Here is a 14,015-nt window from a genome sequence, read left to right on the forward strand (position 1 = left end):
TTTTGGGAACTTTTTGATGACTGACTCAATCTCTTTACTTGTGATTGGTTTGTTGAGCTTGTCTGTTTCTTTTTGGGTCATTGTTGGTTGTTTATGCTTTTCTAGGAAGCTGTCCATTTCATGTAAGTTGTCCAGTTTATTAGCATATAGTTGCTCATAGTATCTTCTCATTATCTCCTTTATTTCTGCAGGTTCAGCAGTTATGTTTCCTTTCCTGTTTCTGATTGCATTTATTTTCATCTGCTCTCTCTCTCTCCTTTTTTTTTTTTTGTTTGCCGAGCTAGGGGTCCATCATTTTTGTTGATTTTCTTGAAGAATCAGCTTCTGGTTTTGTTGATTCTATTGTTGTCCTGTTCTCAGTTTCATTTATTTCTGCTCTGATCTTTGTTATTTCTTTTCTTCCATTTGCTTTGGGATTAATTTGCTGTTCTTTCTCTAGTTCCTCCACGTGGACAGTTAATTCCTCAATTTTTGCTCTCTCTTCTCTTTTGATATAGACATTTAGGGCAATAAATTTCCCTCTCAGCACCACCTTTGCTGCATCCCATAAATTTTGATGTGTTGTATTTTCATTGTCATTTGCCTCGAGGTATTTACTAATTTCTCTTCCTTTACCCACTGGTTTTCTAAGAGTGTGTTGTTTAGTGTCCATATATTTGTGAATTTTACAGTCTTCTTCCTGTTACTTATTTTCAACTTTGTTTCGTTATGATCCGAGGTAGTGTTTTTATGATATCAATATTTTAAATTTGTTGAGACTTGCTTTGTGTCCATGAGAACTTCAGAAAATTGAGTATCCTGCTTCCTGCTGTTGTGGGGTGTAGTGTTCTATAAATGTCTGTCAAGTCTAATTCATTTATCATACAATTCAAAATGTCTGTTTCTTTATTGATCCTGTGTCTAGATGTTCTATCCATTGATGAGAGCAATGTATTGAAGTCTCTGACTATTATTGTGGAGTTATTTACTTCTCCTTTCAGTGTTATCAGTGTTTGCCTCATGCATTTTGGGGCCCTCTGGCTTGGTACATAAATATTTATGATTGTTATGTTTTCTTGATGAATTGACCCTTTGATTAATATATAGTGTTCTTCTTTGTCTCTTAATTGTTTTACTTTCAGCGTCTACTTTGTCTGATATTAATGTAGCTACTCCCATTTTTTTATGGTTGTTGTTTGTGTGAAATATCTTTTCCCAATCTTTCATTTTCAACCTATGTTTGTCCTTGTGTCTAAAGTGAGTTTCTTATAGACAGTATATAGATGGGTCCTGTTTTTTAATCCATTCTGCCAGTCTGTGTCTTTTTTTTTTTTTCTGCTTTTTTTTTTTTTAATTTTTATTGGGATTGTTCAGATACCATACAATTATCCAAAGATCCAAAATGTACAATCAGTTGCCCCTGGTACCCTCATACAGCTGTGCATTCATCACCACACTTAATTTTTGTTCAATTTTTAGAAACTTTTCATTACCTCAGACAAGAAATAAAGTGAAAGATGGAAAAAAGAAAAAAAGAAAAAAAGAAAAAGAAAAAGAAACTCGAATCCTCCCAATATCCCTAACCAACCCCCCTCAATTGTTGACTCATGGTGTTGGTATAGTACATTTGTTACTGTTTATGAAAGAATGTTGAAATACTACAAACTGTAGTATATAGTTTGCAATAGGTATATATTTCTTCCCTATATGCCCCTCTATTATTCTAGCTGTATTGTCATACATTTGTTCTGGTTCATGGAAGAGTTTTCTAATATTTGTACAGTTAATCATGGACATTGCCCACCATAGGATTCAGTTTTATACATTCCCATCTTTTGACCCCCAATTTTCCTTCTGGTGACATATATGACTCTGAGCTTCCCGTTTCCACCTCATTCATGTGCCATTCGGCACTGTTAATTATTCTCACATCTTGCTACCGACACCTCTGTTCATTTCCAAACATTTAAGTTCATTCTAGTTGAACATTCTGCTCATACTAAGCAACCACTCCCCATTCTTAAGCCTCGTCCTATATCTTGGTACCTTATTTTTTATGTCTATGGGTTTACATATTATAATTAGTTCTTATCAGTGAGACCCTGCAATATTTGTCCTTATGTGTCTGGCTTATTTCACTCAGTATATTGCCCTTGAGGTTTTGTCATCAACCCATTTTTTTTTTTTAAGATGTTTTGTTCACACACCATACATTCCATCCTAAGTTAACAATCAATGGTTCTCTGTATGGTCACATCTTTATGTGTTCATCACCTTCTCCACTATCTATATAAGGGCGTCTACATTTCTTCCACAAGGCAGGAGGGAGCATCAAAGAAGGTAGAGGGAAAAGAAAGAGTAAAAAAATGACAGCTAGGAAGTAGCAAAAGGAAAAGTAACCTTAAATCAAAGTAGGGTAAAGAGTCAGACAACACCACCAATGTTAAGTGTCTAACATGCCTTCCCTATCCCCCCCTCTGATCTGCATTTACCTTGGTATATCGCCTTTGTTACATTAAAGGAAGCATAATACAATGATTCTGTTAGTTACAGTCTCTAGTTTACATTGATTGCATCCCTCCCCCAATGCCTCCCCATTTTTAACACCTTGCAAGATTGACATATGCTTGTTCTCCCTTGTAAAAGAACATATTTGTGAGAAACTAAGATGGCGGCTAGGTGAGACAGGGCAAAAAAAACACCTCCGTGAGAAACACTAGCTAAAAACCAGAAAATGACCCAGAATACCGGTTACAGGGATGCGCCAGGTGGACGAGGTCTCCTAGTTCCAGAGGGGCCGTATACTTGATGAAACTGGGAGTCTGCATTCTGAAACGAGTAAGCTTGCTGGAAGACCTGCAGCCGTGCGGGGGTCTGGGGAAACCAGGGTTCGGCGTTTGGAGACCAGCTGGCTCTTTAAAAAAAAAAAAAAAAAGGAAAAACCCAGGAGCAACTGCAGCTGCAATAGTGGGAACCACACAGTAAAACACAGCAAGAAGGGGCTGGGCCGGCCTCTCGCTGTCTGGCTGGAAAGATAGCCTGCTGCAGATACTCTTGGGTCTTGGGGCACGGAGGGGAGAGCCGGAAGCAGAAAGAAGCCCCACAGCTAGCAGCTGGCCCCCTGGAGGGCTGAGTAAACTCCTGCCTGGGACCGTGCCCATAGCCCAGAGCCCCACCAGTTGTCCTGGAGCTGGAAAGGAGGAACTGTTTGAGGAGGAGGGTGTTGAGACGCCTTGTTCGGCCATTTTTGCTTCAGGCTGAGAGTGCACTGCTGCACAGCCTGGCGGCTCAGGGCTTCCCTTGAGGGATGGCGTGCACTGGTGACGTAGTACGGCATTCCCTCAGCTGAGCTCCTGGAGGATCGTGGCTGGGAGGGGGGACCTGCTTAGAGAACTCAGGGATGCTACGGCAAGTCCGGTGGATTGTGGGTTAGTGAGAGAGAGGGTCTGGGGCTGAACTGAAATGAAGGCTTAGACTCTTGCGGTGGCCTTGAATCTCTGGGAACCTGGGGGATTTGAACATTAAAACTGCCCTTCCTCCCTGTCCACCCATACACACGCCCCACATTCAGGGCGGACGGCTCCAGCAACACACCCAAACTGTGTTCTCCAACTGAACCCACAAGAATCATTTCCCCACACACCGCGGGGACAAGTTTGAGAACTGACTTGAGGGATATAGGTGACTCACAGACGCCATCTGCTGGTTAGAGAAAGTGTACGTCACCAAACTGTGTTTCTGAAAAATTAGATCGTTATCCTTTTTTTTTTTTTTTTTACAACTTGAAAGAACCTTATCAAGCAAAGCAAATGCCAAGAGGCCAAAAACAACAGAAAATCTTAATGCATATCCAGACGATATGGAGAATCCAACTCCAAACACACAAATCAATATATCGGAAGATACACAGTACCTCGCACAATTAATCAAAGAACTACAATCAAGGAATGAAAACATGGTAAAGGATTTAAAGGACATCTAGAAGACCATGGCCAGGATATAAGTGACATAAAGAAGACCCTAGAAGAGCATAAAGAAGACATTGCAAGAGTAAATAAAAAAATAGAAGATCTTATGGAAATAAAAGAAACTGTTGGCCAAATTAAAAAGACTCTGGATATTCACAATACAAGACTAGAGGAAGCCGAACAACATCTCAGTGTCCTAGAAGTCCACAGAACAGAAAATGAAAGAACAAAAGAAAGAATGGAGAAAAAAATTGAAAAAATCGCAGTGGATCTCAGTGATACAATAGATAAAATAAAATGTCCAAACTTAAGACTCACTGGTGTCCCAGAAGGGGAAGAGAAGGGTAAAGGTCTAGAAGGAGTTTTTCTAGAATTCAATTTAAAGAAATTGTTGGGGAAAACTTCCCCAACCTTCTACACAATATAAATACACAAAACATAAATGTCCAGCGAACTCCAAATAGACTAAATCCAAATAAACCCACTCCAAGACATATTCTGATCAGACTCTCAAATACTGAAGAGAAGGAGGAAGTTCCGAAAGTAGCAAGAGAAAAGCAATTCACCACATGCAAAGGAAACAACATAAGACTAAGTAGTGACTATTCAGCAGCCACCATGGAAGCAAGAAGGCAGTGGCATGACATATTTAAAATTCTGAGAGAGAAAAATTTCCAACCAAGAATACTTTATCCAGCAAAACTCTCCTTCAGATTTGAGGGAGAGCTTAAATTTTTCACAAACAAATGCTGAGAGACTTTGCCAATAAAAGACCTGCCCTACTTCATATTCTAAAGGGAGCCCTACCAACAGAGAAACAAAGATAGGAGAAAGAGATATAGAGAATTTTAACAGACATATGTAGTACCTTACATCCCAAATCACCAGGACACTCATTTTTCTCTAGTGATCACAAATCTTTCTCCAGAAGGGACCATAAGCTGGGACATAAAACAAGCCTCAACAAATTAAAAAAAAAAAAAAAAAATAGAACATACTCAAAGCACATTCTCCAACCACAATGGAATACAAATAGAAGTCAATAATTTTTGAACTGTAACTCCACTTACTTCCTATATGATATAAAATACACAAACTCTAAGGACAAATCAGTGGTTTTGAACTCAATGTAAAATATGTAATTTTAGACAACTATATAAAGGTGGGGGAATGAAGGAGTATAGGAACATAGTTTATGTGTCCTATTGAAGTGAAGGTGGTATCAAAGAGAAACAAGATTGTTATGGATTTAAGAGGTTAATTTTAAGGCCCACAGTAAACACAAAGAAATTATCGGAGAATATAACCATAGAGATGAAAAGTAGAGTTTGGGTTAAGAGAAATGGGGGAAGGGGCAATGGGGAGTTAAGAAATGAATGTAAGGTTGCAGTTTGAGGTGAAGGGAAATTTCTAGTAATGGATGGTGGGAAAGAGCATTACAACATTCTAAATGTGATTAATCCCACTAATGGAAGGCTAGGGAGGGGTTGGAATGGGAAAATTTAGGCTGTATATATGTTTCCACAACTGAAAAAAAAAAAAAAAGGCTAAATAGAGGACAATTGATTGCTAAGGATGAACTTGGATGGGATTGGAGGATAGAGGACAGGTGGCTCAAAGGGACACAGTTGAGACATAAGGAAAAGGAAATATAGAATGTAAGCTTTGTATCATTGTTGAGTCTCTTGTACTTCTTAGCCGCGCTTAATGGAATTGCATAAAAGAATGTTCTTGTTCATGGGAAGTGTATATGTGAATTATAGTGTATGTTCAAGGATGTGTGCAGCTAAGTGTCATGTTCAGAGGGCAGAGCAATAGATGATGGATGATAAGGATGGAAGGAGGGTGTGAGGGAAAGAAATAGTGATGTGACAGCATGTTAAAGTTGGTGGATTGAGCTATCTGGGGAGTGGGGTGTGATGTAATTCTGTGTATGGGGCTAGTATTGTTTTTGAAATTGTTCATATAACTTTGAATTTATTTCAAAATAAAAAGAACATATTTGTACATTTTATCACAATTGCTGAACACTCTAGATTTCACCAAGCTACAGAGTCCCAGTCTATCTTTCCTCCTTTCTTCTGGTGTCTCACATGCTCCCAACCTTCTTCTCTCAACCATATACATAGCTATCTTTGTTCAGTGTACTTACATTGCTAGGCTTCCATCTCCCAAAATTGTGTTCCAGACCGTGCACTCCTGTCTTCTCCTGTCAGTCTGTAGTGCTCCCTTTAGTATTTCCTGTAGGGCAGTTGTCTTGTTCACAAAGTCTCTCATTGTCTGTTTGTCAGAAAATATTTTGAGCTCTCCCCCATATTTGAAGGACAGCTTTGCTGGATATAGGATTCTTGGTTGGCGGTTTTTCTCTTTCAGTATCTTAAATATATCACATCACTTCCTTCTTGCCTCCATGGTTTCTGCTGAGAGATCTGCACATAGTCTTATTAAGCTTCCTTTGTATGTGATGGATTGCTTTTCTCTTGCTGCTTTCAGGATTCTTTCTTTGTCTTTGACATTTGATAATCTGATTATTAGGTGTCTTGGCGTAGGCCTATTCAGATCTTTTCTGTTTGGAGTACTCTGTGCTTCTTGGATCTGTAATTTTATGTCTTTCATAAGAGATGGGAAATTTTCATTGATTATTTCCTCTATTATTGCCTCTGCCCCTTTTCCCTTCCCTTCTCCTTCTGGTACACCAATGATATGTAGATTCTTGTACTTTGTTTCGTCTTTAAGTTCCCGGAGACGTTGCTCATATTTTTTCATTCTTTTCTCCATTTGCTCCTTTGTGTGTAGGCTTTCAGGTGTTTTGTTCTCCAGTTCTTGAGTGTTTTCTTCTGCCTCTTGAGATCTGCTGTTGTATGTTTCCATTGTGTCTTTCATCTCTTGTGTTGTGCCTTTCATTTCCATATATTCTACTGGTTGTTTTTTTGAACTTTCAATTTCTGCCTTATATATGTGCATTGTTTTCTTTACAGCCTCTAATCTCTTTTGTGAAGTATTCTCTAAACTTTTTGAATTGATTTAACGTTAGTTGTTTAAATTCCTGTATCTCAGTTGAAGTCTACGTTTGTTCCTTTGACTGGGCCATAGCTTTGTTTTTCTTAGTGTAGGTTGTAGTTTTCTGTTGTCTAGGCATCTGCCCTCCCAGGCCACCCCAATCCGGTTTTCCCAGATGAGAACAGGCTCAGGTCACAGAAGGAGGTGATATTTCAGTAACTGGTTTCCCTGATGGCTTTTCTTAGAGGATTGAGACTCCTGTGCTTTTCTGCCCGGCAAATCGACCTGTCAGCCTATCACTGCCTGTTTAAGACGGTGTGGCCTGTGGCTCTCCTCCCCTATGCTTTGGGGTCTGGTTCTGGAAAGACTGAAAGATGGGCAGTAGAGCTGGGCCCCTCCCTTTCCTCTTGGAAAGCTATGCACCCCCCAGACATGTCATCTGCATATCAATAAGTTCTTTGTTTCTGTCACTCTTGCTGATCAAAGTGTTTTGATTTTAAAATGGCAAAGGCTGTCTTTACTGCAAAGCACTGTGGGCTGAAAACAGCTGAGGCTTTCCCCACAGAGAGGGAAAGGGACAGAAAGCTCCCAGATTCACCCGTCGGCCAGAGATAGCACCCGATCTTCTGGGCTCCCCGTCCTGAGACAGATATGTCCCCCGGCTCTCCCAAGGTCAGTTGTCACCAAAAGCCTCTGTCTGCTTGTTGAGGATTCGCTGTCTGTATTGAGCATTTAACATTAAAACCTCACTTGGAACTGAGCTGAGAGAGTGCACCGCATGGCTTCCGTGAGGGAGAGGCTCTTGGCTCTCAGCACGGGTCCGCAGTTTTACTTACAGATTTTATACTGTTATCTCGGGCATTCCTCCCAATTCAGGTTGGTGGATGATGAGTGGACAGTTACGTTTGCCTCCCCACTGTTATTCCAGATTATTTACTAGTTTTTTGGTCATTTATGAATTGTTCCCGGGGGGGGGGGACTCACAGTATTCGACTCCTCTCTATGCCGCCATCTTAGCTCCCAGTCTGTGTCTTTTTATTGGGGAGTTTAATCCGTTAACATTTAGTGTTATTGCTGTAAGTGCAGTACTTTCTTCCACCATTTTGTCTCTTGGATTTTATATGTCATGTCTTATTTTTTCCTCTCTGTGTTTTTACCCTTGCTGGTAATCTTCATTTCTACACTCTTCTCCAAACCTCTTCTTCCTGTCTTTTCTTATCAGCCTGTGGCATTCCCTTTAGTATTTCTTGTAGTGCCTGTCTCTTATTCACAAACTCTCTCAGTGTCTGTTTGTCTGAAAATATTTTAATCTCTCCTTCATTTTTGAAGGACAGTTTTTCTGGATATAGTATTCTTGGTTGGCAGTTATTCTCTTTCAGAATCTTAAATATATCATACCACTGTCTTCTCGCCTCCATGGTTCCTGCAGAGAAATCTGTACATAGTCTTTTCAGGTTTCCCTTGTATGTGGTGGATTGCTTTTCTCTTACTGCTTTCAGAATTCTCCCTTTGTCTTTTACATTGGACAATCTGATCAATAAGTGTCTTGGAGTAGGTCTATTGGGGTCTATTCTGTTTGGGGTGCACTGTACTTCTTGAATCTGTAATTTTCTGTCTTTCATAAGAGTTGGGAAATTTTCAGTGATTATTTCTTGTTATTCTTTCTATCCCTTTCCTCCTCTCTTTTCCCCTGGGACACCCATAACATGTATATTTGTGCATTTCATGTGCCTCTCTGGTTTTAAAGTGTGCATGTTAAGGTTGAACAGATTGTCTTCTTTGGCACCCACCTCACCTTGTTAATTCATAGTAGAGTAATGGTTAAGAGGATGAGCTCAGGCTAGGCTGTCTGGGTTTAAATCCTGGGTCTGCAGTTTTTTAGCTGAGTGAGCTTGGATAATTTATTTACAGTTTCCTCATCTGTAAAATGGGGTTAATAATAATACCTATCTCATAGAGTTGTTTGTAAGAATTAAATGTATACTTGTAAAGCATTTAGAATGGTCGCAGGCACTTAAAAGATATATGCAAGTTGCTGATTATTACTGATTTTGTAATCAACTAAAATTCTTTAATTGTTTTGTCTATGTTGCTAGGTCATACTCTCCCGGTTCTTTACTAGAATATTTTTGGTAAGACTTTACTTTTATCCATATTAAGTTTTATTTTATCAGAATTCCAGTCTGTTGACGTTATAAAAAAATCTGGTTCAGTCATTCAATGAGTAGGTTTATCAAATCAATAGATTTGACCATAGATTTGATAAACTATAAGTTTGGTAATGCTGACATTGTCCTTATGCAAGTAATTTATAAAAGTGTCAACAGGGAAGGGCTAGGAGAAGAGCTCATTGGTATAATGCTATAGGGCTCTCTTAATGTTGATTAAAAACTCATAAATTCTTCTCTTCAAGTTTCAGCCAATTAGAAATCCACCTAATTCATCATCATCCTCAGTTGTGTATCTGCCTCTTTAAAGTTTTTCTTCCCCATCGGAATCATCTGTAATTATATAATTAGAATTTTATTTTTGAGTCCTTTCCAACTCCTTTTATTGTGTTTTCTGTTTACTATCCTTTTAAATCTAAGACCTTTATTACCTTCCCTGTTCTTAGGGAGGACATATGAGCAATCAGCCAGATAGCAGTCCTAGAGATATGGTGACCTCCTGCCAGCTGGTCTTTGTGTCATTCATGCAAAAGACAGATATGCAGAGCTTACCATGTACTAGGCCCTGTATGATCCACTTTAGTGACAAAGCAGCATGACATAGCCCCAGCTCAAAAAGGATTTATAAATGCAAGGAAAGATTAAATAGGGGAACGTAGTCTGGAGAAGACAAAAAACTTCATAGCTTCTTTTTGGTTGGGTCTTTCTGGTATAGTTTTTGTTTTTCCTAGAGTATTGTGATTCATTCAACTACTAGTTAATGATTTGAAAAATAGCCATTGTTTTTGATTGATCATCCTAATACTAGCTTCGTTGTTTACTGTAATTAAATGAAATAGACCATTTCTGTGTGATGTTGTATGCCATGCTTTAAATTCAGCTGCATTTCAGTTAATTGATATGATTATGAGCCATGTGACTCTATTAAATTGACTTATGTACTATAAATAGAGACAAGAGCATGCTTAGATAAGTTGTATACTGCTAACCTAACTTCTTAGTAACATAAATATTTTTATTTTACTGTAAGTCCTCTATTAAGGTGCTATATGCCATTTTGACTGTTCAAAAATTAAATATATTTAAGGTAAAAGAAAAAGTGATACAGTTAAATGATGTGAAATCTTTATGTTGTGATGAAAAAAGAGGAGAAAAGCTAAAAGTATTCCAAAAAGTACAACGAATAAAAATACAGTGGCAAATAATAGTGACTGTTTCCATTGTTAGTCACATAGCAGAAGCACCATGTCTAGAAAAACTATTGTATTTCATAGTCACAGATGCTATGGCTAATGATGCTGTTATCAATCAGGGTATGCATATGCCTGTTAAATTGTATATTGTGCTAGGAAGTTAATGTATTTGAAAGTAAGAATGATTGTACATGTCTCTGTCATCAAAGTAGAAAACAGCGTCAAAGTGGTTTTCCCTCCTGTTTTTAACTCTGGATGTACATCGAAGCATTCTGACAAACTGCTAAAAGAATAGAGAGTGTGTGTGTGTGTGTGTGTGTGTGTGTTTTAGTATCAGAAGTCTCTGGCTCATTTAATACTTCCTCCTGTTTAGATAAAATTCACTGCAGTAATTCAGTCTGGAAAGAAACAATTTTACTTATATTGGCCTGGAATGAAACAGAGGACTATTACACTGAATATGTCTTACTAAATTATGTAAAACATTTTCTGATTTAAAAAAAAATCATTTTAACTGCCTCAAGTATAGAGAAATTTACAACCCACCATCTAGTTATTTATTAGGCTTTCTACAACAATAGGCTGAAAATGAAGCAATTTTTCAGTTTGCAATTTTGATGGTTTCTGCACAATTAAATCTTCATTTGTCTTAAGTAACCAGTCTGCTTTTCGTAAAATTTTTATGTCCAAAATATGAAGCTCTCACAATTTATATTTAGTGTTCACTCTATATGTGAGTCTTATTGTATCTGAAATTTCCCCATTTAAGAAACTCCCTGTTTTATCAACCCTTTGTCTTAACTCCTGGTTATCTTACAGAAATTCCCACATTTCCTCAATAAGAAGAGGATAAGACAGCAAGTGCTAAGGATGAGGAAAGAAAATAGGCCAGTTGTGCTTTCTGGACTCTTCTGGGCCTGAAGTTTCAGGTTTGTCTTTCTGCCTTCTTTTATTAATATTTGGCTCTTTGTATTTTAAAAGTACATGAAAGGAAATGTGTTCCTCATATTTTTAGTCCCACTCACCAGAGATGAAACCACTTAAAAGTACCTTTTTCTTGAAATGTGACATAGAGATTCAGAAAACTGTATATATCCTAAGTGTAGAGCTTGATGAATTTTCACAGACTGAACACATCTGTGTGATCAGCACCCCAGATTCAGAAACAAACCAGTGTGAGCACCCTAGAAAGGCTACTTGTGCCCCTTTTTAGTCATGAACTCCTTCTTCCCGAAGGGAAATGATCCTGACTTCTGACATCATGGATTGGTAAAACCACCTTTAACCATATCTAGTTTTGGTTCTTTTGATGGTTACAACTATAGCTCTAAGTGGTATAATTATGGCTCTATTTCCTTTTTAAAAACTTTTTATTTTGAACTAATTTTAGGCTTACAGAAAAGTTGCAAAAGTAGTACAAAGATTTCAGTTATAGTCCTCATCCCATTTCCCCTGATGTTAACATCTTAGATAACCATAGTATAATTATCAGAGCAGGAAATTAACATTGGCACAATATTATTAACTAAGCTACAGACCTTATTCGAATTTCAACAGTTTTTTTCCACTAAAGACTCTTTAGTGTTCCTGTACCTATCCAGGACCCACATTGTGTTTAGTTGTTGTTTCTCCTAAGTCTTCTCTAGTCTGTAACAACCTTCAGTTTTTCTTTGTCTTTGATGACCTTGACATTTTTGATCAGTTATTTTGTGGAATGTACAGTGTACAATGTTTTTTCATGATTAGAGTGAGATGATGCAATTTTGGTAATTAAAAAAAGCTCAAATTATGTTCTGCCTCATCATGCATCATGTTGGTATGTTTTACCATTGGTGATGTTTACCTTGATCAATTGGTTACACTGGTGTCTGCCTGGGTTCACTTTTTACACTTTGATCGCTAATTCTTTTTGAAGTTTATTCTTGTATGATGTGACTATGGATCTACTTTTATATTTTTCCAAATGGCTACTCAGCACCTTTTATTAGAAAGTTCATCTTTACCCCAGTGATGGGAGATGCCACCTTTGTCATACACTTGCATTTCCTTATGTATTTGGGTCTAATTAATGCTGGACTTTCTCTTCTTTTATGCTGATCATCTTTCCTTTTCATTGTATTACTTTCTACGAAGGCATGCTTTAGGTATATTTTTGCAAATAACAGATTTTGGTTTGCTGTTTTTAAAATCCAGTGTGACATCCTTTAACTAATGAGTTTATATATTTGCATTTATTTCTACCATTTATTTATACTGCTTTTTCTGTGCTTCTTTTATTGTTTTGCCCTGCCTGCTTTTGTTTTTTGTTCTTTCAGCAGTTGCCTTTAAATACTTAGTGAACATATTTAATTAATGCCGTCTCTCTTAAACAATACAGGAGTTGTGGAATTGTTTTATTCTGACCAACCTTCTTCCTTCTTATGTTATTGCTGTCCAGGCTTTAGTTGCTTCTGCGTTTTTTTTTTTTTTTCTCTTTCATTTTTTTCAACTCCTAAAATTAGTCCTTACAGCTATCATGTACTTGTAGCTTTTACTTCCCTTTCTTGAATTTCTTTTGCATTCTGAGTTCAGTTTCCATTTTTCCAAACTATACCCTTTGGAAATTTCTTTATTGAATGTCTGTTGAAGGTAACTTACTGAAAATGTATTTATTTCACCCTCAATTTCAATAAATTTTTTTTAAAAAACTTTTTATTTTGAAATAATTTCAAGCACAAAGGATAGTTGTAGAAATAATATGAAACCCATACAGAGGAGAGTGGAGCTGTGGCTGAGTACCCAGCTCTTTGTATAAGAGGAACCAGGCTGAGAGCTTCCAGAAAGATGGCGGGGTAGGTGAGGCGGAGCGGGCTTCTTCTCCATGAAAGAAACTAGAGAGAGGGACCAGAGGATGCCCAGGACTGCGGTTTTGGGGTGTGACCAACCATAGAGGGTCCTCCACAGTACGTGAAGGGGCCACCAACAAAAATGCAAGTGAGACGGCGGTTCCAGGGAGGTGGTGAGTGTGTTCCTGTAGGGCCGCCTCCTGATCGGCAGCAACAAAACCGCCACCAGGCAAGGGAGTGAGCGGCGGTGCTCCACTCTCATGCACCCACCTTGGCAGTTGGCTGGGGAGTGATCCTCCACAGCCACATGGCAGGGAATTCCCGTGAGGGAGCTTCACAGGCAGTGTTTTCTCTCCCGCCATGGAAGTTGAGGGCTGGGGTGCACCAGCAAGAAGTGGGGAAGGGAGAGGCGCCATACCAGAATTGGTAGCCCTTCCCATACTCCAGAGACTTGTGGGTGCAAGGCAGGCAGGGAACTGGCAGGCAGGGCTCACGTTTGGTCTGTTGGGTGCCCTGGATCAGATTCCCTGCCGTGCTCAGAGCCCACATTGCAGTCCCAGGACAGGCATTCGCCAATGAACACGGAGAACTGGTGCACTGTTTGGTTCTCCAACTGGTTTGGACTCTGCCCACCGCACGGGAGAAGTTCGGCATGACAACGCCACCTGCTGGTAGAATTGGGAAACTGCACTCCAGCAAGCTGTGGCTTTACCAGATTATGTGTAAGTGCTCAGATAATCCTGCATTTCGCAAAATAACCTTATTTTTCCCTGAAGCCAACAGAAAATTACAAAGCACTCTTCTCTAGAAGATATGGACAAGCCAAACAAACAAAAAGCCAGAAGAGACACTAAATTTGGAGCAATTAAAGAAGTACAAACA

General features: G+C 38.7%; 1 protein-coding gene across 5 annotated transcripts in view; it reads left to right on the forward strand.

Annotated features, from left to right (window-relative positions):
• Positions 1 to 14,015, forward strand: part of TFDP2 (transcription factor Dp-2) — a 366,930-nt gene that overhangs the window by 17,649 nt on the left and 335,266 nt on the right. For 4 of the 5 annotated variants that reach the window (XM_037843570.1, XM_037843604.1, XM_037843584.1 and 1 more), the window contains exon 2: positions 11,128 to 11,237. The exons of the other annotated variant lie outside the window; for it this stretch is intronic. The gene's annotated coding sequence lies outside the window, so the exon portion shown is untranslated. The remainder of the gene's footprint in view (positions 1 to 11,127; positions 11,238 to 14,015) is intronic. 5 annotated transcript variants of the gene reach the window in all.

This window comes from Choloepus didactylus, chromosome 1, assembly GCF_015220235.1.
Source record: "Choloepus didactylus isolate mChoDid1 chromosome 1, mChoDid1.pri, whole genome shotgun sequence".
Classification (NCBI taxonomy): Eukaryota; Metazoa; Chordata; class Mammalia; order Pilosa; family Megalonychidae; genus Choloepus; species Choloepus didactylus.